Here is a 25402-nt window from a genome sequence, read left to right as displayed (position 1 = left end):
ATGACACAAAGTTATTCAAAGTCATTAACTCACGACAGGATTGTGAAAAATTACAGAAGGACCTTACGAGACTGGGAGACTGGGCAGCTAGATGGCAGATGACGTTTAATGTGCGCAAGTGCAAGGTGATGCATGTGGGAAAAAATAACCAGAATTATAGCTATGTCATGCAAGGTTCCACGTTAGGAGTTACAGACCAAGAAAGGGATCTGGGTGTCGTCGTCGATAATACGCTGAAACCTTCTGCTCAGTGTGCTGCTGCGGCTCGGAAAGCAAATAGAATGTTGGGTATTATTAGGAAAGGTATGGAAAACAGGTGTGAGGATGTTATAATGCCGTTATATCGCTCCATGGTGCGACCACACCTTGAGTATTGTGTTCAATTCTGGTCGCCGCATCTCAAGAAAGATATAGTGGAATTGGAAAAGGTGCAGCGAAGGGCGACTAAAATGATAGCAGGGATGGGACGACTTCCCTATGAAGAAAGGCTAAGGAGGCTAGGGCTTTTCAGCTTGGAGAAGAGACAGCTGAACATAGGAGCCGACTCTGTGGGTGCTGTGGGTGCTTGAGCACCCCTAATAATTGAGACAATTCCTTGTATGTGTCCAGGGAGGGGTTATTTCCACTGGGTTTAGCACTCCCAATAATTTTGAAAAGTTGGTTCCTATGCGGCTGAGGGGAGACATGATAGAGGTATATAAAATAATGAGTGGAGTGGAACAGGTGGATGTGAAGCGTCTGTTCACGCTTTCCAAAAATACTAGGACTAGGGGGCATGCGATGAAACTACAGTGTAGTAAATTTAAAACAAATCAGAGAAAATGTTTTTTCACCCAACGCTTAATTAAACTCTGGAATTCACTGCCGGAGAATGTGGTGAAGGCGGTTAGCTTGGCAGAGTGTAAAAAGGGGTTAGACGGTTTCCTAAAGGACAAGTCCATAAACCGCTACTAAATGGACTTGGCAAAAATCCACAATTCCAGGAATAACATGTATAGAATGTTTGTATATTTGAGAAGCTTGCCAGATGCCCTTGGCCTGGATTGGCCACTGTTGTGGACAGGATGCTGGGCTTGATGGACCCTTGGTCTTTTCCCAGTGTGGCATTACTTATGTACTTAAGCCCAGCATCCTGTTTCCAACAGTGGCCAATCCAGGTCACAAATACCTGGCAAGATCCCAAAAAAGTACAAAACATTTTATACTGCTTATCCCAGAAATAATGGATTTTCCCCAAGTTCAATTTAATAATGGTCTATGGACTTTTCCTTTAGGAAGCCGTCCAAATCTTTTTTAAACTCCGCTAAGCTAACCGCCTTTACCACATTCTCTGGCAATGAATTCCAGAGTTTAATTACACATTGAGTGAAGAAAAGTTTTCTCCGATTCATTTTAAATTTACTACATTGTAGCTTCATCGCATGCCCCCTAGTCCTAGAAGTTTTGGAAAGCGTGAACAGACGCTTCACATCTACCTGTTCAACTCCACTCATTGTTTTATAGACCTCTATCATATCTCCCCTCAGCCGCCTTTTCTCCAAGCTGAAGAGCCCTAGCCACTTTAGCCTTTCCTCATAGGGAAGTTGTCCCATCCCCTTTATCATTTTTGTCTCCCTTCTCTGCACCTTTTCTAATTCCACTATAGCACGATATTTGTCTGAACAATGTACCTGACAAAGTAATCTCATAGCCATATTCTGAAGGGTTTGGAGTTTTTTCAATGTGGTACGTGGTAAGCATAATCAACATTACAATAAGCAAGACATGAGATAGAGAATGAGAGGAAAAGTGTATGGAAATTATCATGATCAAAAAGATGACAAATAGTACACAATTGACGGAATATAACGAATCAATTACAGAACCAACCTCTCTTTGGGATCCTACCCAGGCTTCTCTAACAACTTCTAATATATTTTGAGGTTGCCAGCCATACATCACTTCAAAGGGAGAAAAACCTAAGGATGTTTGTGGGACTTCTCGGGCTGCAAATAACACAAATGGTGTCATTGTGTCCCAGTCTTTCATATCCTCACCCATACACTTGTTTACTATTCTTATTAGTGTCTGGTTGAACCTCTCCATTAACCCATCTGTTTGGGGATGATATACAGCAGTTTTTAAGTGCTGGATCCCAAACAACTTCCATAACTGCTGTAACAACTTAGCTATAAAATTGGTGCCCTTTAGAACTCCAACTTGACAAAAGATATGCAATAATTCTTTGGCAATCGCTCGGGTCAATGTGGACTTTAAAGATATAGCTCAAGGAAACCTGGTGGCGTAATCTATTATCACTAGAATATATTGATAACCATCAGAACTTCTGTCAAGAGCCCTATTATATCCATGGCTATCCTGTCCATTCGGCATTCCACTAAAGGAAGGGGTATTAAAGGGCTTTTCTGGGGAATGTAGCGTGGCACTTTTTGGCACTCCGGACATAACCTACAAAAATCCTTGACCCACAGATAAACACCTGGCTAATAAAAATGTTGCAAAATCCTAGAATGTTGCTGTCCAAGATGACCTACCATTGGGTGCGCATGGGCAGGGTTTGTCTATAGATTTGGGGTATCATAAGTTGCCTTTTGCCCTTCCCTACCCTCCTGCTGCTCCATTCTGTACAACAAGTTATCCTGTACAACTAAGAGAGCACTCTCAACTTAATGTTCCATACCCCCCACATCCTATCTTTCTCCAGTGGCGTTCCTAGGGGGGCTGACACCCAGGGCGGATCGCCGATGCGCCCCACCCCCTGGGTGCAGCGACCCCCCCCCCCCGGGTGCAGGGTGACCCTCCCCCCAGCGAAAGGACACACCCCTGGTGAAGGAACCCCCCCCCCGGGTGCACGCTACTGGGGGGGGGTGCCGCGCGCCTGTCCGCTTCATTTGTTTCCATGCTCCCTCTGCCCCGGAACAGGAAGTAACCTGTTCTGGGGCAGAGGGAGCACAGAACGAACATAGCGGACAGGCGCATGGCACCCCCCCAGCGGCGTGCACCCGGGGCGGACCGCACCCACCGCCCCCCCCCCTCTAGGAACGCCACTGTCTTTCTCTCAATTGTCCTTCAAGGAGGGATCCACTAGTTGTTGCTCTTGAAAATTAGGAAACTGTTCCAAGACCTCTTCTCCCAGCGCCTCCCCTCTATTGCTTGGAATCATCCCTTTCCAATTGTCTGCTTTTCTGTCAGCCTTACCTTTTATGGATTTCCTGGGTCTCCTATTATTTCTTAGGTAGCATAAGGAATAATGTCCCCCAAGCAGGGTTACCATAAGTTCGGATTTCCCCGGACATGTCCTCTTTTTGAGGGCATGTCCGGGGAGTCCGGCGGATTTTGCCCGCGCCCACGTTTGTTCGGATTTCTGGACAAATGTGGGCGCGGGTGCGGGCAGGAGCGTGCGTGCGGTGGGCGTGCGATTGGCGCCATGGGTCTGGTGACCTGGTCTCCTGTCCCCTCCCCTTCCTTTCCATGTTCCATGGTGGTCTAGTGACGTCTTCGGGGCAGGAAAGAGCCCCCTCTTTCCTGCCCGGAGCGCTGCCTCCCCTGTCTATCATCCTTCTCGGTTTGGCTGGGGATTCAAAATGGCCGCCGAGAGTTGAACTCTCGCGAGGCCGCTTCAACTCTCGGTGGCCATTTTGAATCCCCAGCCATACCGAGGAGGATGCAGCAGGCAAGGGCAGGCAGCTCTCCGGGCAGGAAAGAGGGGGCTCTTTCCTGCCCCGAAGAGAAGACGCTACTAGACCACCAGGGCTAGATAGTAAGTGAGGGGGGGGTATGTGATGGGGGGAGGGGACTATGTGACGGGGGGGCGTGGCGGAACCAGGACCTGAAGGGGCGTGGCAGGGGCGGGGCATGAGGTGTGGCGGGGGCGGGGTATGGGGCGTGACATGTGTCCTCTTTTTCAGAGGACACAAAATGGTAACCCTACCCCCAAGTTAACCTCTACTGGTGCTGGATCTGAGCACCTTTGTAATCCCCAAAACCATTTAAGCTCAGCCAGAAATATGAAAGGAAAGGGAAGTCTCTCCACTATAGTTAGTCATGACAAGTTTGCTCTCCCTTTCCATCTAATCTACACTTCATAACTGGCATGGCTTTTAATGTCCCCATGTACACATCTGTTATATATAGGAAGTGTCAAATACTCAAAGCCACAACAGATCTCAGTGGTACCACTTTGAAGAACCATTTAATTCCTCAAAGAATTATGCATCCACCTCCTCATTAATCTGTGTTGACTATTTAAACTTGTAAGGTTCACAAAACGTCTGAGCATATTTAATCCTATTCAAATCCAATAATATTTAGTTTTCATTAATGAAATTCCATAAGATGTAAAAATACTCATCTGTAATGAGTTAGATCAAGTCAGTTTGGGGTTATATCTGACATGTTTTGCCAGCAGGCTTCGAATGTCCCCATAAAATAACCAAACCACACATTAAGGGTTACATTATACACAAGCTTAAACCATTTCACAAAAATCTCATATATTATACCAGTTAATTCCAGAACCATCTCTTCAACCAAGCATACATTTAGCATCAACGATGGCAGTGGTATGAATTCTCCACCCCTTATACCTCATACAGAAGTCACATGTTTAAAAAAACAAAACAAATGGAACAGAAACTCATAGTTAGAACAGAGAAATCCCCTCTAATTCAGCATTTAAACCCCTAGGGGATACATAATCTAATTTGTAAATCCAATTTTGTTCCTTATAATCCAAGAAGTGTTTGTGGTCACCACCGTTCCACCTCACTTTAACTTGATCTACAATTCTCCATTTCATATTGTCACTCACCTGGGGCTACCCCATGGCCCCTTAGAGGGTCTATCCCCAGCAAAGCTCAGGTCTGCCTACACCTGCTGCTTGCGCTCTACACTAGCACCCTCCTCCCATGACTGGGTCATAACCATCTCTGGATGAGTCTCCTGCTCTCAAATTATCCCCAGTGATTTCTAGGTTACTGGAGGCCACACTCCCAGTGGTCCCACAGTTCCCAGAAAACACTCACAGACCCAACACAAAAACCACCAGGATTCTTTATCAATGCAGGCAAGTAGAGACAATAAACTAAAAAGAATGTTTATTGTTTGAAAAATTAACAGTGAAACAGAAAGAGTGCAGTCAGCAGAACAATAACAGGTAACCGAAATATGGGTCAATTATAACACTAATTAAACATTTGTATACTAAGTAGTGCCTGGGAAGATCAGGACATATAACTGTTCACAGAGCCTCAGCAAAGAGATCCTATTCTTTTTTCTTCCTGGCTAAGACTGGAGCTAAAGCCAGCACATCCTAGAGGAAATTGAGCTCCTGGGCCAATCAGAGTCCAGAGCAACAAGTTTCAAAGATAGCTGACCACATCACTGCAGGTCTTTTCTCTGTCAAACAACAAGGAATGGGAACTGGATCAGACTCTTTGAAAACAGACTCAGGACTCCAAAATAAAATTAAAGGTGTTTATTTGCTGAGTCAGCTTAACCACCTTTATTTTCATTTTGGAGTCCTGAGTCTGTTTTTGAAGAGCCTGATCCAGTTCCCTCTCCTTGTTGTTTAACTTTATCTACTTCGTGGGACATTTGTGTTCTTTCCAGTGTTTGTGATATACAGTGCAGTTTTCCTAGCGAAAAAGGTGCCGGTACTCAAAATGCCAGGCCACCCTTCAGGGATGGAGTGATCACTGAGGGATCCACCCCACAATAACCAGGCCCCCTGCAACCAGTCAAAGAATCTATGACAAGGCAAAATTGGTGTGTAGAGCCTGAACTCTTTCATTAAAACTTAAGGACAATGGGTCAATTTTAGCAGACAAATGAAGGTGCCGGTACTCAGTACCCCCAAGTACCCCCTCAAAAAAGCCCTGGTGATATATATATATTTTTTTGGTCTTTTCTCTGTAACTGCTTTAAACATAAACATACACGCCTGCTGGCCAAACTAGAGAAATGCACTTCAATAAATAATACAAGTTACAGGCTTAAACCTACTGTTTAGTCACATATATCATTTACAGAATGACCCTTCTCTACCCAATGGGAGACTAAAGGAGCTTGCACATTACCAGTGGTTATTCTTGTTTCATTAAGTTGCAACTTTATAGGGTGACTAGTCTGTCCAATATATACTAAAGAGCATGGACACATGGTTAAATACATAACATTTGAACTCTCACAGGTGGTATTACCAAAAGACCAAAATTTCTTCCCTGAGCAGAGGTCTGTCCAGCAGGGACCTGACAACATTTGTGGGCACCATTGGCAGTGATCACAAGCCGCGTGCAAATACTCATCAGTTAATTGTTGAGATAAATAATAACATTGCCAATTAAAGTATTCATCAAGAGTTTTGCCTCATTTATAAGCTATCACAGGAAATTCAGTAAAGGCAGGACACATTTGAAGACCATGCTAATGTTTCCCCATAACGGATACAACTTGCTTACTAGCCTCTGAGAATGATAAAATACAAATCAATTGATCCACAAATGACTGATCACTTTTTTCTTTAAGCAAAAGATCCCTGTTGGTAAAGAAAGCTCTCAAATAAGCTTGCCTGACAGCTCGCTTGGGATATCCTTTATTCAAAAACTTCTGCTGCAATATTTTGGAGTGTGCTTTAAAATCTTCTAGATCAGAACAGTTGTGTCTCACCCATAAAAACTGGCTAATAAGCAAGTTGTATTTTAATTTATAAGGATGATGACTAAGAAAATATAAGAAAGCATTGCCTTCCATTGGCTTCCTGTATAAAGAGGTGTAAAACCTAGCTCCCCGCCAGCAGATCAACAACTCAAGGAAAGAAATCTTATCATAATTACATGACAAAGTGAACTGCAGAAGCACTGCTTCCAGCTGCCCTGATGCTTCTCTCTGTTGTGTCCTGCACACAGGCAGGTGCATCAATAAAGGTGGGATCAAAGAAAGATAAATACTAAGGCAGCTGGAAGCAATGCATTTTTAGTGTAGCCTTGCTGCCTGCAACTCAATGGTTTTGAGGACTCGGAGAGAGGCAGAAGTACCGCTGATGCTGGAGGTGAGAGGGAATGGAGGAAGGGATGGCTACCAGGCCCCTGGGAGGGAGAAAGGGGGGACAGATGCCACTGGGCACATGGTGGAGGAGAGAGAGAGCTGCCAGACCTGGGGAATGTTGGTGGGGTGGTGAGGCAAGACCTGACCAGAACCAACCCATGGGATGGGGGGGGGGGGAGGCCAGACCTCCCCTCCTTTGGGGGTAGAGATACCAGACTAGGGGGTGAGGTGAGGGGGAAGAAAGGGGGGAAAATGCTGGACATGGGGGGAAAGATGCTGGATTGCTGGAAAGTGGTGAGGGAAGTGGAGGGAAGAGAGAGAGAGAAACCTATGAGGGAGGGGGAAAATGGGAAATTGGGGTAAACCAGGATCAACGGAGGGAGGGAGAGAAAGATCCTGGATTGCAAGGGTGGGCGAGAGAGAGAGATAGAGAGAGATCCTGGATTGCAAGGGTGGGCAAGAGAGAGAGAGGGGGGGAGATGCTGGCCACAGGGTGTGGGTGCCTTAGGAGGGGAGGAGATAGGAGAAGGGACAGGAACACAGAGAAAAGGTGCTAGTCATGGAGGGATCATAGGGACAAGGAGGTGAAATGCTGCATATGAGGTAGGGGATAGAGATACTGAGAAGGCAGATGAGGATCATGTGAGGAGGATAGAGAGAGGCCATAGAAAATAGGATGGATAAGGGATATAGAGGGAAGATGGGTGGTGGACATGGAGCGAGAAGACATGTCAAATGGACAGAAGACCCTGCAAGAGAATTAGGGGAAATAGAGAAAAATAGAAAAGAGCCATTGGGACTAAAGCAAATGGAGAAAGAAAATACTCAGACAACAAAGGTAAAAAATATGTATTTTATTCTGAATTAGGTAATTGGAATGTGTCAGTTTTGGCAAATATTCTTCTCTGATATTTTGCATTTCAGTTTCTGTTTCTCTACTATTGCTGTACATGCAGAGACTGACTTCCTGAGGTTTCCAGTTCAGTTTTTTGCTTTCATATCACTATTACTGATATGTGGTCCCTTGTTTTATATTTCGTTGAGGGTCTGTCGTGTTTTGTGCCTATGACCATGATGCATGTATTTTCTGTGAGGTATTCTGCTAGCATTAAGGTTTCAGGTAGGAATTTGTAGCAGTCTGATTTTCCAGTAAGGACTATATTGGTATTCTAGGGTGCTGCCTTTTCATAGGTAGAATTGTTACTATTTGAGTCCTGGACATTAGTGCTGTTTTGTTATGCCAGGGTTTTGATATATAACTTAGATTGTGAGTCCATTAGGACAGTACAAAGTACCTGTATTAGAAACTGTAAACTGCATAGTCGCCTCACGGATCACTTGCGGTATATCAAGTTCAGAAAATAAATAAATAAAGATAGCTAAAATATGTGTGAAATGTGTTTGCTTTTTTTTGTTTCTCTTATGTCAAGTTTGTGAAATAATCATAGAATGCAGGGCCCTCGAGAGTGGGGGCAAAATTCCCTGGGCCAGGGCCTCCAAGGGGGGCCTGGCACCAGGGTCTCTCTCTCTCTCCTGCTCCTGATGGGACACGAATGATCGCGTCCCGACAGGAGCAGGAGAGAGAAAACTCCAGCGCCAAGCCCCCCTTGAAGGCAGGGGAGGACCCAGAGCTTCCTCCAGCGCTGCTCTTCTGCCCATTGCTGAGCGGCTACTTTTCTTCTCAGGCATGCATGCTTGGTTTTGAAACCGAGCATGCCCTGAGAGGAAAAGCAGCCGCAGGGGCAGGCAGTTAGCGCTGGAGGAAGAAGACTTCCCTGGGATCCCCATCAGCCAAGGTATCTCAGCAGTGGCAGCGATCGGGGGGGGGGGGGGGGGCAGCAGTGGCAGCGATCAGGGGCAGCAGTGGATGACAATTTGGAGGAGCAGCAGCAGCTGTGCCCTGGGCCCGGCGGTGGCGGCCCTACCCCACCCCGGGCCCAGTTCAGTTTCTCGGCGGCCCTGATAGAACGTATATACACGTGTCTTTTTTTTCTTCTGAGATAACAACCCTAGTGCAGACAGTGCTTGGGGTGGAGGAAGGGTACAACAGTAGGTGGGGCAAGGGACTAGAGTTGGGGCATAGGGGGCAGGACAGATGTTGGATTTTTCTTTGGCACAAAGTTGGCAACCCTCCTTACGTGTTCTGCTTTGAATGTTTATTGGAGAGTTATTGTTCTGCAACTACAGACCGTTCCTTCTTTATTAACCTGCATGATTTGTTTTGTGAATTGTTTCTTATATGTTTCAATATTTTAAATACATGATGTACACATTTGATATTGACTTAAAAGACAGTATATCAAATGAAACAAAATAAATAAATAAACACATAAATTAATAGATTTTATATAGTGGGGTTACCACATGAAGGTACTCAGGGAAAATGGTAGTGCCAGAATTCCATGTCCAGATGTGACATAGGAAGAGCCAGAGAACAAACCTTCAGCACAGCAGCAAGGAAACAAGAGATTTGAATGGGCTACTGGAAGGTCCTGGTTCAAATCCCATTGCAGTTCCTTGTGACCTTGGGCAAGCAACTTAATCCTCCATTGTCCCAGGTATAAATTTAGATTGTATGCCCCCTAGGGAGCGAAAATTACCTACAGTATTTAAACATATACCCTTTCAATAGCCTTTGGGCTAGCAGGTGGTCTATAGCAAATTATACAGTGGGAATTTGCTTATTGACTTTCCCTTTCAGCCAGAAGGTATTGAAGTGCTGCTTTTATTTTAAATGTACTGAACAAGATTTTCCCATATTGTGTGTCTGTGAAAAATGCTTAATACATCTGGCCCTCTAGGTTTGATGAAAATATTCAGCACATCTGGCCACTGGTGGCATAGCATTCAAGGAACAACTCCCACAGGTATATGCAAACCAATCGGGGGGGGGGGGGGGGAGTTTAAATACAGTTACAAAACCTGCTTGACAAGTAAAGAGAAGGACTATACATTGACAAGTGGTGGTTTAAGATAATCAGAAACAGCCTCTGCTATGGCTCTCATCAGCAGTTTTCTTTCTGTTTGGGGAAAAAGCACAAGAGATGCTTTGATCCGGAAGCAGATCTGGAACTAATAGAAAGAAATACAATGATTAGAAATAAGCAGCTATGCTTAATAAGGCTGATACGGCAGCATTAAAATTTTTGAAACAGAGAGTTGCTTCTGTCACAAGATGACTTTAACAGTCTCATTTTGTACTGTAGAATCATATATGTTATTTAAAAAAAATCTTTCTATCTATCTATTGTAAAGAGCCTAGGGAAATGGGCCGGAGAGTTTCTAGGGAGAAGAGTTTCTAGGGAGAAGAAACAGAAGGGAAAGTTTTACCCTGAAGCCATGAAGGACTACAAATCACAGCTTTCCCTGAGGCAGATTACCCGCCCTTTACTGGAGGAATAGCCCTTCCATTTCCCCTAAGAGCCAGGAAGACTACAGTTCCCAGCTGCCCCAAGATAGAACACCTGACCTTGCCAGGGAAGATAGCGGGAACTACGATTCACAGGCTCCTAGAGGGGAAGGTGGTAACTGGTTCAGGAGGGCTAATCAGGGGGATGGGAGGCATCTGGGAGAAACACAGAGGGAAGAACCAATGGACTTGGAGCCCTGAAGGGGAGCTTAGGAGTTTTTCCAGGAAAATGAAGTGGTGAAGCCCAAGCCTATGGATATCTCTGCACTGGACAAGGTAAAAGGGGAGAAGCTGAGAGGCCTTATAGCCAACTTACTCTCTAGCTTGGTGCAAGGGTGAAGTAAGGATTGATAGAAGAAAGTCTTGGAGTTTGAAAGGGCCAGCTCTAAGTTCATGGCAAAAACTGTTTCTTGAAGGAAAGACACTCAGTGAACAGCTTAAATCTGATCCATGTGAGTGGATGCCAGGCGTTTGATGCTGGTATAGTAAGGGAAGGGGTCCCTTCAACCTCTGCATGTATGGGGGGGAGGTGAATGAAAAGGGATGTGAGCTAAAAATCAGTGGAACTGTTGTAGGTAAATGAACTTCATCTCCAGAAGAAATGTATTTTGGGGGATAAATGAACTTTGGGCCCGTAGGGGCTTATTTCAATATACTAGTGACTGTAGGGCCAATACTGGATCCTGCTTTGCTCATGTGAAACCATTTTCCTCCAAGGACTGTATAACCTGTTGGAGGGGAAGCAATCCCCATCAAAGGAGGCTGAATTGAGCCCTTTTTGTTAGGGCCACCTGGGCTAAGCTGAGCCCTTTTGCTGAGGCTGCCCTAGGCAGGGCCTATATGAACTTAACGACTGAATGTCAGGGCCTGGAAGGACTGCACCAATACAATATTTGAGTTTATTACTGATCCTGATTTCAAGTTAATAAAGGAAGTTCACCAAAGCCGACAGAGCGGAGTCGTGTCTCGGGTCAGCCCTGGGCTGACAGACATCTCATCTACTCTTTGAGGGGAGGTGTGATGTGCCTAAAGCTCTTTCCTTTAGGTGGTCTGCAGGATATGCCCAACCTCTTGTCCATTCTTGCTACACTTTCTGGCAAGTCACTTCATCAGCTGCACAGATTAAAACTCCAGTAACACTTCTTTAGTAGAATAGGCTCTTCCAGCTGTTCCAGTGACTCAGCATAGGGAAAAAGTGGGATTGAATGGCTAGGCAAATTTGGAGATCATTGGATTGGAATACAAGATACAAATATTACTTGAAGAGGACATAATTTCCTTTGAAAAGATGGTAAATAAATAAATACAGGAGAAAATTATCACTATCCAGCTTATTTTCGAAAGATAAAGACGCCCATATTTCGACCCAAATAGGGAGATGGGCGTCCGTTTCCCATGGGCGCCCAAATCGGTATAATCGAAACCCGATTTTTGGCGTCCTCAACTGCAGTCCATCAGAGAGATGAACAAAGATCACGGGGGCGTGTCGGAGGCGTGGTGAAGGCGGGGATGGGGCGTGGTTATTGGCCGAGGAGAGATGGGCGTCTTTAGTTGATAATCGAAACAAGAAGGGCGTTTTTGACGAGTATTTGGTCCGCTTTATTTGGACCCTTTTTTTTAGGTCTAAGTCCCAAGAAAGTGCCCCAACTGACCAGATGACCACCGGAGGGAATCGGGGATGACCTCCCCTGACTCTCCCAGTGGTCACTAACCCCCTCCCACCAAAAAAAAAAACCCACTTTACAAACTTTTTTTCCCAGCCTGTATGCCAGCCTCAAATGCCGTACCCACCTCCATGACAGCAGAATGTGTTCTATCCTCTGACAGCCTTTCCCTGGTTCTGATGTGGGTCTCGGGTGAGTATGACACCTTTTCTGTTAAGGGCACTGCAGAGTCACATCAGCAATGCATTGTGGTGGGTGTAGGGTATTGGGCTCCGTGATTCCACTAGCTTGTGTTAAATGCTCACGATGTTGGTAGTTGGTAGGCTCTACTCCCATGGTGCTTTTCCCTCTGCTTACTGGGTCAGAGTGTGCCCTGTTTTGTTTCCGGTAGTCCATGAGGTAGTGGCCATTTGTGTAAGACACTTTTAGATCCCTTTCATGTGTTAGCCACGTTACAGCACTTAGTTCTTACCTTGAATGTTGCTGAAAGAGGGCATTGTACACCATTCTGCCAGCTCGGACCTACTGCTAATCTCAGTACCAGTGAGACTCATTGCCAATGGGGCACAACCTCTGATCTGCAGTTAACTGTGAGTAAAGGTGCTTATTCAAATAAAGGACGTTTTCAGCGAGATTAGTCTTCAGGTGTCAACTGCTGTGCCAAGGGTATACACCAGCAACAAGTCCTGTCCCTGGAGCACTTTTAGTGGGTACTGCAGTGCACTTCAGGCAGGCAGACCCAAGCCCATCCCCCCTACCTATAACACATGTGGTGGTAAATGGGAGGCCTCTAAAACTCACTATACCCACATATAGTTGCCCCCTTCACCCCTAAGAGCTATGGTAGTGTTGTACATTTGTCCCTCCCATGACCAAATGGCTTGGATTGGGACGTTTCTGAGCTGGGCGTTTTTAGTTTCCATTATCGCAAAAAAAAACCCCCGCCCATCTCAGAAGGGACCAAATCCATGGCATTTGGTCCATCCAAACTGTATTTTCTAAACGAAAGATGGACACCCATCTTTTTCGATAATACGGTCTGTCCCACCTCTTCACATACCCGTTTTCAGACATAGACGCCCATGGAGATGGGCGTTCGCGTTCGATTATGCCCCTCCACGATTCATTAGAAATAGAAATGACAAATTAATTTTAAAATAAGCAAAAAAGCAAAGGGCTAAATTTTCAGTAAGGCACCTAGGGGATAATCATTTAAGGAGTATCCTAGATTTAGACATCATTAGACATCATTGCCGAAAAATGTGGTGAAGGCGGTTAGCTTAGCAGAGTTTAAAAAGGGGTTGGACGGTTTCCTAAAGGACAAGTCCATAAACCGCTACTAAACGGACCCAGGTTGCTTTTATTGATTTGAAATAAAGACCTTGTTTAAGAAAACACTACTCGTGAGAGGACTCTTTTGGATCCACTGTCTGTGTGTTTTGGCTTTCGTTTCTCCTGTGGAGAGATCACCTTCTGTGGGTGTTGGCTATCTTTATGTTAACCATCTCTCTGTCCTCATGTGCAACTTTCTTTAAATTAGTCACCTTACTTTCTAACTTCACTTACTCTCTTATCTATCTATATGTTCCATCTTTGTTTATACCCTATGCTGTCAGTTAAAATGTTCTGTTGCGTATTGTGTTCATTGTAAGTAGTATACCATGCCATACTTTGTATTGTTATTTGAATATTTTTACTGCTCTGTCTATTGCTCATATTTGATTTATTCATTATTATTGTTATTATTAATTACATTTGTACCCTGCGCTTTCCCACACATAGCAGGTTCAATGCGGCTTACATAGTAAATAGAATTACAAAGTCTTGAAGGAGAATGTTACAAGTTGTAGTAAACATAGTAGTAGTGGGGTTTTGAGGATATGTAAATTGAGGTGAACTAAGATAGGATGAGCAAAAGGAGAAGAGATTGGGAAGGGTAAGGAGTAGGAAGGATGGAGAGGAAGAGATTGAGGAATGAGCATAAAGAGATTGTGAGACATGGTCAAAGGTTTAATAATCGTATAATAATTCATATATATATTCAGTTCTTATTTGAGTCTTTTCTTTAAAAAAATGGTCGTAATGATCAATTCTGGAAAGGAAGGAAAGAGAAGATCTCTTTAGCACATAGGCAAAAAGAAGCATTTGTCCCAGGGCCTGCATGGTAAGAGCTCCTTGAATGAACATGCAATGCTCTGCCCTGATTACAGTTTTGGTCAATGCCCTTCATAAGTACATAAGTACATAAGTACATAAGTAGTGCCATACTGGGAAAGACCAAAGGTCCATCTAGCCCAGCATCCTGTCACCGACAGTGGCCAATCCAGGTCAAGGGCACCTGGCACGCTCCCCAAACGTAAAAACATTCCAGACAAGTTATACCTAAAAATGCGGAATTTTTCCAAGTCCATTTAATAGCGGTCTATGGACTTGTCCTTTAGGAATCTATCTAACCCGTTTTTAAACTCCGTCAAGCTAACCGCCCGTACCACGTTCTCCGGCAACGAATTCCAGAGTCTAATTACACGTTGGGTGAAGAAAAATTTTCTCCGATTCGTTTTAAATTTACCACACTGTAGCTTCAACTCATGCCCTCTAGTCCTAGTATTTTTGGATAGCGTGAACAGTCGCTTCACATCCACCCGATCCATTTCACTCATTATTTTATACACTTCTATCATATCTCCCCTCAGCCGTCTCTTCTCCAACTTGTTATGTCTTTTTCTGTGCCTACTGGGTCTTAATGCTAGACTGTTAATTCCTTTCCTCCAGTACCTTCTTCTGCATCTCCTTCAACTTCATCTTCATTTCTCTTTGTTCTGTCCAGCACAAGCTCCACTTTGCTGCTCTTTCTCAATATCGTGACTAGTGTTCTTGTAAGGAAGTTAAAGAAATTTACTAACCTGGGGGTTGGGCTGGTTCCTGGGTCCCCAGTGGGTAAGGGGCAAGTGGTTGCTGGAGTCCTGTTAACTGTGGGGTTCTGGAAGCTGCATTGGGGAACTGGAGAGCCGCCTGGAGCAGGACCAGGGTTTTGGCATGCAGCTGGCAGGGGGAGCCGTGAGCACTGTGAACCAAGAAGTGCTTGTGGTTAGCACACTCCATGACCAGTGGGATTCGGGGCCGGAGGAGTAAGTGGCAGCAGGATAGGCCTTGCAGGCCTGGCGGTGGCACTTATCAGTGCTGTGTGCTGGGAGCAGCAGGAGTGTGGGCAGAATGTGCCTTTATATAGAAGGGCCCTGGGAGAATAGGAGGCAACAGGAAGAGCATAAAGGACTACCAGAGCAGGCAAGAAATTATACTGGGGCCATGGCAAGCTACAGAGGACTCTGGGAGGCCTGTGCTGGACAGTAAAACTATGAGGTGCAGTGATCATCAGTGCTGGGAGTGAAGACTCTAAGGGCTCTTTTTACCAAGTGGTGGTAAAAGAGGCCCCCTTTCACCACCGGGAGCAAAAGGATTTTTCGATGAAGGGGAAGGAAATGGCCATGCACTAAACAAAGGCATTGGCCATGGCCATTTCCTGGGTGGGGGAGCACTTATAGGAGGCGGTAAGGGCTCCGATGGTAGCCTGGTGGTAACCACTGCCATATTACCGCCAGGCATGCCCCTGGAGCTAGAAAATAGGAAACTATTTTCCAGCGCTAGAAATGGCATGCAGTGGGAGCTGGAACTTCCGTCAGGCTCCCCCGGGAGCCCAGCGGTAGAGCCGAGTCGGTCTGTGGCAAGCGATGGTAGGCCCACCATGCTTTGTTAAAAGGGCCCCTAAATGAGCTGGGTTTAGCAATAGGCAAACTTTGGCAGCACAAAAGGGCACTGTGTATCGGAAGGGCTGGCTGGATGAAAATGAGTGTGTAGAAAGGCTGGCAACATTTTTGTAGAGCTGCATAAGCTTATGGGCACAGTTGGGCATGTATGCAACGGGTCCTGGTGAGAGGAACTTTGGAATGCTCCGTGCCGGCCTGCATTCTGTTTTCACTGAGTGGTGGCTGATCTTAAAAGTTGTTTTAAAATGTATGTGTGTGATTTGGAAAATTGTGAGCCATTGTTTTAAACACTGGCTTGGGCTTTGAAGCTAAAAAGAGGCATAATGTGGAGTGTTTTTATTTGAATTGAGCATGAGGGAGCTCAGAGCAACCACATAGCCATAGGTATGTGGAGCTGTGATGGAGTTTGTTTACAGTCTCTGAAAGAGCCATTACAGGCAGTTGGGGACCAGTGGATGAGAGAGAGGAGTGCTATTGAGTGAGTGTGCCCTGAGAGGGGTTCCTTTAGTTTAACAATTGCTAGAAATAGCTTGATTTGGCTGAGTTTTGTCTGGAAAAGTTAAGTGAGTCAGAGGGAAGTGTTTGCATGTTTGTTTTGTTAGAAACTGGCTGAAGTGAAGAGTGCTTGTGAGGATGTCTGATGGAGTACCTGTGCGTAGGAAATGGCAAACAACCTGATTTGTAAAGTTCAGCTGAACTACTTTCACTACATACAAGTATTTTTTTTTTGAGTATCTACATTTTAAGGAAACTTGACATATTTCTAAAGTAAATATTTTACATTTCAACTTCAGCTACAAATAAAGAAACATTTTCTTGAACCAGGGGCTTAGCCAGACAACAGATTTTGGGTGGGCCTAGGCAAGAAATGGGTGGGCATCAAGTGTTCTCCCCTTCACCCACCACCCAAAAAAATCTCTGCTGGTGGGAAAACGCTTCTTTCCACCTTTATAGTCTGCAGCAGGCATGCGCTGAAAACTGAGCATGTGCAGGTCCCAGTATCGTGGTGAATAGCGTTTTCATTACCATCAGGAGAAGTCTTCAGCTGGCGGAGCTTGGGATCCCCACCAGCTACCGCTAAACGTATGCTACTGTTGGGTGGACCTGAGCCTTAATTGGGTGGGCCCCGGCCCGCCCAGGCCCACCTGTGGCTACGCCACTGTCTTGAACAACTTACCTTTTGTGGCTTATTATTAAAAGGAACATCCTTAAACTTACTTTTTTTTCCCCACCTTGCAGCTTTGCTCTGCAAGAACGAGGTTTGTTTATATTATGTAACCTTTTCCTGAACCACAGCTTGAGGTGTCCGCCACGACTACTGACATCAAGTACAGTAGGGCTGTGCACCTTCAGGAATAGGGTATCAACATTAGCTAATGGCTATTATTGCCGATATACAAAAATCAACCATTTTACTACTGCGTTAAATGGTGGCCTCAGCACATGGGAAACCCACGTGCAAGTAATAGTAGAAGCCACCTTTTAGTACAGCTTAGTAAAAGAGCCCCCATATGGGCTCATGCTAAGTGCCTGATGTTGAATGAGGCTTTTCCTGCTGAACACACTGCTTTGAGTTCAACTCTAGCACTTGGACACTGTTTTAAGTAAAGTCTCTTCACAGATTTGAGAACTGAACCTTTATTTTACTCCTCACATTATTATTTTGTAGCTTTCTAAAATCACTATTTACATGTATAGCCAATCTACACATGCAAATACTGCTATTTAAATATACAGATGTTGTTAATTTTGTTTCCTGTCACTTTATCCTATATATTACTAAGAATTTTTCCTACTGGGGACTATGGGGCCAGATTCTACATATGGGACATGAAAAATCCATGCGGAAATGATTTCCGCCTAAGCGGAATTTGGAGGTTGGGATGCAGAAGGGAACCCTTGTTCTACAAGATTAGGGTCAGAAAACAGTATAATCTCCATGGATCTTTGGAGGACAACTTCAGAAGAAGAGGGAACCATATCTGCCTTGGCTAGTAAGGAGAGATTAGAATCATGGTGCCCTGATCTTGCCTGAGTTTCAGCAAAGTCTTCTCTATGAGAGGTATGGAAGGATATGCATACAGAAGACCCTCCTCCCAGTGTAGGAGAAAGGCATCTGATGCTAGTCTACTGTGTGACCTGAGGCTGGAGCAGAACTGAGGGACTTTGTTGTTGAGAGTGATGTTAAATATATGTGGATAGCACTCAGCATGGCTGCTATACATGTGAAGGGCAATTCTATAACTAGGTGCATATGGTTAAGTATGCAAGTGGGAAAGAAAGTCAGCCACGAAGTGTGGAGGAATGCTCTATCCTTATGACCATAGAATACACAGACCAAAGAGTAGGGTGGGTAGGTTCTTACAAAAAACACAAGGGAGATATGATGATCCTTGTATATGATATTTTATTAATATACACCAAAGACTCTACACAGCGGCCATGTTTCGGCGGTTAGGCACCTGCCTCAGGAGTCTAAAAATACATGTAAATAAAATAATATAATATAATACGTCAACATATTGGTTATAATAAATAATAAATGCAAAGGGATGTTATCAACTAACAATAAAACAACATAATAAACATAAAAACACACATAATAATGAAAATGCAAGGTAATCAAATATGATAAAATCTATAAAAGATGTAGAGTACATCACCAGGGCTAATAGAATAGAATATATCGTAAAACAATTAAATATATAAATAATAATAAAATAAATGATGTGACTATGTGCATAAATGGAAATCCCATGAAAAAATGATTAAAACTGACTCAGACCAAAAGTGGAAAACTATGGTCTTAGAAGGCATATAAACAGGGCTTCCAAAAATCTGAGAAAATATAATATATATATATAATTTATAAGAACTGGAGAATATATGTGTTATTAAGATGCTAAAATGTAGATGCATAAAAAATAATTACAACATAATGTATGTATAAAACATCAGGACTTATGGCCTTAAAATAAGACAGATGATTAAACACAGCGAAGACGACAATGAAATCACAACAAAGTAATGGTGCTGACACAACTTTTATTCAAAACAAGGAATGGCTTGACACGGGCCTGTGTTTCGGCCAATGGGCCTGCATCAGGAGTCTAATGCTACTAGAGTTGTGGGATTCTATATCCATATGCATCATACACATTATGTATCAAGCAATAATAGCGATCTCACTAATGGCACACTCTCCTCGATTGCCTCTCTCCGGACATCATTCATCTTCGCTGTGTTTGATCATCTGTGTTGGTTTGCAAGAATTTGTTCTTCTGTTTTGCTGTCTTAAAATAAGACAACCATACCGTGGCTATTTCAAAGTAAAAGAGGAAGCAGCACACATACCACCCGGCAAGTTTGGTGTATGGTGTGGTACTAACGAGCATAAGTGAACACAAACTATTCTATAAGGTAACATGTGTTATGGAATTTGTCATGCAACTATACTCCTTTGTGCTCTGTGACTGCTTGTTCTGGAGTTTGTTACATCAGACTTTAGCACATCCTGTTCACGGTAGCCAGAGGCCTGATAACGGTCATATCTGCAAACTAGTACAAGCCAGTTTTAGCTGGAAATATAAGAATAACTGTAGATAAAACGTGTGGTAATGACCAGACACATGGGCGGAGCCCTATGTACGTGCAGGATTGCTGATTGGGTGATTTATGAGGTGGTCTTCTGTGATGAGAAGGGTATACAAGTGGCTGCTCATCTAACAAACCCTGGACAAGATAGAGTTTTATTTCCATGCCAGGGCATTACACATATAACTGCTAAGGAGCATGGGAGAGGTATGGGCACATTTCCAACTTAGACATTTGCCCATACCCCAGTTATGTGCATAGTATGGCACATTTAGGCATGCCCATATACACCTGCCATTAACCTGGTATACTAATGTGGGTTTGTACTAGTATTCTATAATGAAATTGGCACCCAGATGTTGTTATGCAGGGTGCGGCAAATATCACATAAACATATAAAAACAATTTGAGAGAGCCATTATTTACATGTGGACATCTACACTATGAAGAGATATCAAGGGATCTTTGGTAGTAGTAATATGGTATCTAATATATATTCCCCCATGTCAGCTTTTACACAGTTCCACAGCATCTATAGTTTTTTCTTTTTAAATGTTTGTTTCATCCATGGCTTTCCTATGTAGCTGATTTATGCCTCCAAAATGAAACCATGTTAAAATTTTGGCCTCCTTACTCAGCTGATAGCATTTGCATATATAGGTTTGCAAAATGGGGCAGCTACACGTGGAAGCTGCAAAATCGCCACTTCCACTTGTCAGTGCTGACACCTCCAAGTAGAAGCGACCAGGTCTGTGCCGTTCAGTTTTTAAAATGTATATTTGTAAAATGGCTGTTTCCACTGCATCTGCATGCAAATACATGCGCACTCTTGCAGGTATTTTAGAAAAGGTTCTAAATCAGCATATCCTTTGCTAGATTACTATCAGAATTGAGAACGTCCTGATCTGGATGTCTCATCTCCTATTCCAATGTTCTATGTAAAGTGGAGCTTCACATGTCAGAAACTTATGCATCATACATTTATAAAGGCTGTTCAAAGCAAACCCTGAAAAAAAACCTGTCGATTCAAAATATGGCTGTTCGTCTGATTTTTTTTTTTTTTGCATTGGCTTCCCATTGAAGCTAGGCTAAAATTTAAGGGGCCGTTTTACTAAGCCACATAAGTGTCTACGCGCACCCAACGTGCACCAAAATGGAGTTATCGCCCGACTACTGTGTGGCTCTTGCGGTAATTTCATTTTTGGTGTGCGTCCATTTTCAGCAAAAAGAGGGCCTTTTTCACAGGGACGCTGAAAAATGGATTGGCGTGCGCCCAAAACCCGCGCCTATACTACTGCAAGCCATTTTTCAGCACACCTTAGTAAAAGGACCCCTGTATTCTTTATAAAATTTTGTTTGGACTGGCTGCATTTTACATGTACAATCATATTATGTTTATAAACCATTTTAGACTGAGTAAAGAGGGTACCTATAACCCATTTGGTTTCCCTTCACTACAAGGTAAAAAAAAGATTGAAAATGTTGGAAGCTTTATTTGCCTTTATAGCATCAAGTTTAGGAAAGGGTGGATGTAAAGCTCAATGGATTTCTTTTAATTATCAGGATTTCAGGAGGAGGATCAAAGCTATTTTGTTCCATAAATATGTGCTGTATAAGGACTAGAAAAAGGGATAATGCCATTTGAAATCTGATTAGAAATAATCAATGATTAGTTTTCACTTTTACAGTTGTGGATTTGGTGCTTTTATTATATAATTCATATATATATATATAAAGAAAAAAAAATCAGACGAGCAGATGTATTTTGAATTGACTCTAGTGGTTTTCAGGATTTGCTTTGAACAGCCTTTATAAATTAATGATGCATAGGTTTCTGACATGTGAAGCTTCACTTTACATAGAACATAGGAACTGGAGATGAGACATCGAGAGAGAGAGAGAGAGAGAGAGAGAGAGAGAAAGAAAGAAAGAAAGAAAGAAAGAAAGAAACATAGTAACATAGTAGATGACGGTAGAAAAGGACCTGCACGGTCCATCCAGTCTGCCCAAGAAATGTGCCATTTTTTTGTGTATACCTTACCTTGATTTGTACCTATCTTTTTCAGGGCACAGACCGTACAAGTCTGCCCAGCACTATCCCCGCCTCCCACCATCGGCTCTGGCACAGACCGTATAAGTCTGCCCAACACTATCCCCGCCTCCCAACCACCAGCCCCGCCTCCCATTACCGGCTCTGTTATCCAATCTCGGCTAAGCTCCTGAGGATCCATTTCTTCTGAACAGGATTCCTTTATGTTTATCCCACGCATGTTTGAATTCCGTTACCGTTTTCATCTCCACCACCTCCCGCGGGAGGGCATTCCAAGCATCCACCACTCTCTCCGTGAAAAAAATACTTCCTGACATTTTTCTTGAGTCTGCCCCCCTTCAATCTCATTTCATGTCCTCTCGTTCTACTGCCTTCATATCTCCGGAAAAGGTTCATTTGCGGATTAATACCTTTCAAATATTTGAACGTCTGTATCATATCTCCCCTATTTCTCCTTTCCTTCAGGGTATACATGTTCAGGTCACCAAGTCTCTCCTCGTACGTCTTGTAATCCCATACCATTCTCGTAGCTTTTCTTTGCACCGCTTCGATTCTTTTTACATCCTTAGCAAGATACGGCCTCCAAAACTGAACACAATACTCCAGATGGGGCCTCACCAACAACTTATACAGGGGCATCAACACTCCCCTTCTTCTGCTGGTCACACCTCTCTCTATACAGCCCAACAACCTTCTAGATACAGCCACCGCCTTGTCACACTGTTTTGTCGCCTTCAAATCCTCAGATACTATCACCCCAAGATCTCTCTCCCCGTCCGTACCTATCAGACTCTCGCGGCCTAACACATATGTCTCCCGTGGATTTCTATTTCCTAAGTGCATCACTTTGCATTTCTTCACATTGAATTTTAATTGCCAAACCTTAGACCATTCTTCTAGCTTCTTCAGATCCTTTTTCATGTTTTCCACTCCCTCCGTGTCCACTGTGTCCACTGTGTTACAGATCTTAGTATCATCCGCAAATAGGCAAACTTTACCTTCTAACTCTACGGCAAGGTCACTCACAAATATATTGAACAGAATCGGCCCCAGCACCGATCCTTGAGGCACTCCACTACTTACCTTTCCCTCCTCCGAGCGAACTCCATTTACCACCACCCTCTGGCTTCTGTCCGTCAACCAGTTCCTAATCCAGTTCACCACTTTGGGTCCTATCTTCAGCCCATCCAGTTTATTTAAGAGCCTCCTGTGTATGTATATATACAGTATATATATATATATATAATAGGTATGCTAATCTGTGTTGAATACTCTGGACTTCTTTTGAGGTCAGCACATATCTTCAAATCAATAATTCAAGTTTTCAAACTCTCTTCATTACCCAGCACCTTTTACACAGCTGCATAGAATCAAGGAGTAGCCCAATAGTAAATTGAGGAAGCCATGGTTCAAATCCCACTGCTGCTCCTTGTGATTTTTGGCAAGTCACTTAACCCTCCATTACCTCACATACAAATGTATCTGTCAATATTCAGCCAGCAGAGATCAGCGGGTTTTTTTAAAGTGTTGATCATCAGCAGCTAAATTAGGCCCGGATATTCAATGTTGGGCCATATCCGGGCACCAGCATTGAATATATGGGGCTATTCAGACATGTTCTGGCTACCAGATTTTATGCAGGTCCCAGCCAATATCCAGTTGCCACTTATAGAAAACACTTATGTGAGTTCCAGCTGAATACCTTTTTATCCATGGTGGTGTTCTGGTCTAAAAATGGCTGCCACTACCTCTATCAATAGACAAGGTACTTTTCGGTATATGGCAGTCATTTGTGAGTAGAACCAGCATGGGCAGGAGCAACTAGGGTTTGATCCTGTCCCAATAACCCTCCTGGACCACTAGGAATAGAAAATTAGGCTTGGGGGGGACCTACAAGTGGGTAGTGTTTCAGGAGAAGGGGCTCCTAGTTGAGGGATCTGGTCTTAGATGATATTAAGGAGGATGGTCAGCTATGTGTCTTTTTAAAATAGTACTTATGTAGGCACCCTTTTGCCCTCTTAAATTTGGCACTTCTCTTCTATAATTACCCTTATAGGGGGCAATTCAATAAAGAGGTTGCCAAGAACATGTGTAAATAACAAGAATACCAGCTTATACAGTATGTATGTGTATGTGTGTGTGTACAGACTGGAATATTCCGGCTATGTGATATTCTGTAAAATGGCATCACATGTGGTGGCGCACAGTTGGAAAGTAAGCACACATAAGGGTGGAGTATGAAAGGATTGTGGGTGGAGTGCATAGTTATGCACATAAATGAGAGAATGCTATAATTTGTGTGCATTTTTTTTTTTTTAGCAATCCAGGCACAGGCATTTACCCTAGTTCTATGTGGTGGCACATAGTTCACAGCATTTTATTAAAATCTTCAAATTTAGTTCTTTACTGTTTAATCTTTTCTCAAAAGTATAAGCAGCACATAGAAACTGAAAAATGCCTTTATCTCTAGCAGCTGTCAAACCACTTTCAATTCTTTTATTACAATAGAACTAAACGGAGGAAAATTAAAAGGAAAAAAAATCCTAGTCTATGTATACATTTCAGCATCTTCCCTTAAAACAAGAAAGCTAAAGCTGTGCATTGAAGAAAAGGAACTCTTTTCATGAAGCTGTCGCAGGTGCCTTAGCCACAGACAGGGCTTTCTTTGGCTTTAATTGATAAGTATAAGACTCCTCCTCCTTGACCCTTTGACCTTTGTGCTTTCGCTTCCTGAGCTACCACGGCTTCAGTGTTCTACCTCATTCACTTATGGTTGACCTGGAGGTCCTAGGTTAAGCTTCCCCAGTGGTATTCATCCTTGGACCTTATTATTGTTCCACTCCCCTGACCTCCGTTACACTGAGTTCTAACAAGGAGAACTGAAAAAAAAAAATCATTCATTGCTTGGTGAGGTTTCATGTCTGCTCTTTTATCCCTTGCTGCTGCTGCTCTTTTCTCCACTCCAGACCACCAAGTGTTTTGCTTTAGTTTCTCAATTTATAGTGCTGTCAGGGTTTCGAATGCTGGAGCCATTTGTAAAGAATATACTCTCCTGACCTCTGAAGCAACTTTCTGTATTTCAATTGTTAACTCATTAGGGTCTGGGAGAACAGCTGAAAAGAAAATAGCCCCTTTCCCACAATTGCTGCCAGTGAGTTCCCTTGAGGTTGTGGGTTAAAGAAAATTCAGGGGATGCACCTAAAAAATGAGCATGGAACTCAATCCAATGGAATCAAGTCAATCATTGATGCACTTAGGAGTTTTTAGGAAAGTTCCTGTTGGTTTCATGGCACACTACCTTTATTAAAGTAGACTCAGGGAAAGCCACTATTTATCCTTTTGGGTAAAAAGTATGGAATACTGTTTGGAATCAAGATAAAGAGAAGCTGACATTTTGCCAAGAAATGCATTGGAATATAGTGGTTGTTTGAAGTGCCTGTTCTAACTTTGGTTACCTAATTGGTTAGCAGTCTGAATATCACTGCTAAGTGGATAGTATTTCTGGGTCAATACTGAAACTTGATAATATTCAGCATGGACTGGTTATCTGGGTACTGGCGGTGAATATCAGGTTTCATTTTAACTGCGGAAGCCGGTGTTTTATTTAACTGCTGACCACCAGGGTTAAATATCGAGCCCTTTGTAGTTTAAGGAGTCCTTTTACTAAGGTGCGCTGAAAAATGGGCTACGCTAGTGTAGGCGCGTATTTTGGGCATGTGCAGATCCATTTTTCAGCTTGTCTGTAAGAAAGGCCTTTAAAAGTTTTTTGCTGAAAATGGCCGTGCAGCAAAATAAAAATTGGCGGGCGTCCATTTTGGGTCTGAGACCTTACTGCCAGCCATTGACTTAGCGGTAAGGTCTCACATGATAACCATGT

This window comes from Microcaecilia unicolor, chromosome 4, assembly GCF_901765095.1.
Source record: "Microcaecilia unicolor chromosome 4, aMicUni1.1, whole genome shotgun sequence".
In the NCBI taxonomy this organism is placed as follows: domain Eukaryota; kingdom Metazoa; phylum Chordata; class Amphibia; order Gymnophiona; family Siphonopidae; genus Microcaecilia; species Microcaecilia unicolor.
The sequence above is the reverse complement of the archived record's forward strand: the minus strand, read 5'-3'. Positions refer to the sequence as shown.